Source organism: Acomys russatus, chromosome 7, assembly GCF_903995435.1.
Source record: "Acomys russatus chromosome 7, mAcoRus1.1, whole genome shotgun sequence".
In the NCBI taxonomy this organism is placed as follows: Eukaryota; Metazoa; Chordata; class Mammalia; order Rodentia; family Muridae; genus Acomys; species Acomys russatus.
In genome coordinates this window covers 1,000,488-1,002,898 of record NC_067143.1, presented here as the reverse complement: position 1 = coordinate 1,002,898, position 2,411 = coordinate 1,000,488, and positions in this window count along the sequence as shown.

The window sequence follows — 2,411 nt, the reverse complement described above, 5'->3', positions numbered from 1 at the left end:
AAGAAAGAAAATAGAAATCACGAGTCAAGCAAAATCTCCCTGGAATGATTTGACAATGGACCACATCAAGCAGAATAAAAGAACAGCATATCTTCAAGACAAGCTGATGACTTATCACTTCTGATAATAAAAGAAATAAGAATTAATACAATATGTAAAGCTGATGGGTACAAAAGGTCAAAATTATGCAAATAGAAACATATGAAGGATGCAAAGTCCTGACTAAAGGAATAGAAAACTGTTTAGCAAAGGCTATCAGAAAACTGTCTCAAATCCTGGAAACTAAAATACAGAAAGTATCTAGAACAACCAGAAAAGAACCTCTGAGTGTTATCACACAAGTAATCTGCCAAATGTGCTAATTAAGGAATAATATCAGATGCTTTGAGGGAGAAGCAGTGACTACATAAAAAAAGGAAGGGAAACAATCCAGAGGAGCATAGGAAATGGAAGATCATGCTGAAGACTAGAATATATCCATGTGTGATCTCAGTGAATCACTAATAGGGTGGGAAAAAAAAACACAGCTTACTTAGAACAATAAAAGAACACAGATTTGGGCCCAGGCGTCCCGCTCAAACTAAGGCACCAGCCAAGGACAATACAGGAGGTAAACTTTAAACCCCTTCCCAGATCTAGCCAATGGTCAGAATATTCTCCACAGTTGAGTGGAGAGTGTGATATGACTTTCTCACGTACTATGGTGCCTCACATTTGACCATGTCCCCTGGAGAAAGAGACCTGGTGCCACTCAGAGGAAGGACAGCAGGTTACCAAGAAGAGACTTGATATCCTATGAGAATATACAGGGGGACATAATCCCCCTCAGGAACAGTCATAGGGGAGGGGAATAATGGGAAAATGGGGGGGGGGAGGAATGGAAGGATACAAAGGATGGGATAAACATTGAGATGTAACAAGAATAAATTAAGAAAAAAATTAAGAAAAAAAAAAAGCACGTGCTACCACAAAAAAAAAAAAAAAAAAAAAAAAAAAGAACACAGCTAAGTGGCAAGAATTAGTGTGTATTTTTATCAGTCATAATTATGATTGTAAATAATCTTAATTCCCTAACTAAAGACATAGATGGTATGATTGTTATATTAAGAAAACAAAATAGAACAATTTCTGCCTCCAAGAAACACACCTTGCTAAAGGGGAAGAAACATAATGACTGAAAGTGGCAGGATAGAAAGTCCTACAAGTGATTGGCATCTGAAAGAAATCAAGAATGGATGTCATGTGTCATGCTCATATTCCACAAAGGAGCTCGCAATAAAATGCAGTCAGAAGAGATAAAGACTCATGACACAATGTGAAGTGGAATAATATATCCAAATGTAGTGAATATATGATATGTATGTACTGAATATTTAGTGATAAGTACCACAGTAAATAGAAGAGAAGATAGGCCCAGATTCAGTAAAAGTAGATTTTAGTATACCACTCTGATCACTGGACAGATCACACACACATTCACGTGCGCGCGCACACACACACACACACACACACACACACACACACAGACACACACACACACACACATTCCCAAAGAAACTACAAATATATACTGTGCCATAAATCAAACAGGCTTAACATTTTAATGTATAATCCATTAAACAGCTGAAAAATTCATAATATCTTAAGAGTCTATGAATGAGAACACAAAGTAGATCACATTTTAGGCATAAGTCTTAAAAGATTCATAAAATTTAAATAACATCTGCTTTTATCAGATCACAATGCACTAAAAAAAATGCACACTCACAGAGAAAAAAAAAAGAACGAGTAAAAATCTGAATTAAAACTCAAATCTCCTGTCCTGCGGTCAACAGTCTCCTTGTGTTCCCTTCCTTAAATCCTCAAAGCTAGAACCATATGTCAATAGATGCAATGTTACAAGGAAAATCAAATGCCTGGTCTTTTAATTTTACTCTCCGGTGTTCATACTTAATGACACTGTTTCAATATGTATGCACTAAAACTGAATGCACAGATCTGTGTAGTCCTCCAACCAGCCCCTTCTCCTCTCTGGACTGTAACTACCAGTCTCAACTTCTGACAATCCTCTCCTGTCTTATCCACCACTGGAGCTCACACACTGTTCTCTTCTGACTTTCTGTTCCTTCATGTACAGGCTGAGCCACAGATAAGAACTTCTGTAACATTTCTACTTACAACAATCAAGAAATAGCATATTATTCAGACTATAACATGCACCTGACCATAAGACACATACCGTTTTTAAAGCAGAAAATCAAGAAAATCAGTAAAAACAGCAATCAGATGACAAGGCACACCCTAATTCTCACACAAACACATTTTCTTTTTTGGGAAAAGTCTTATGGTCAGAAAAATACAGTATGTGCATCATTTGGGGCATAAAGTTGTACAAAATAAGCATATATTTC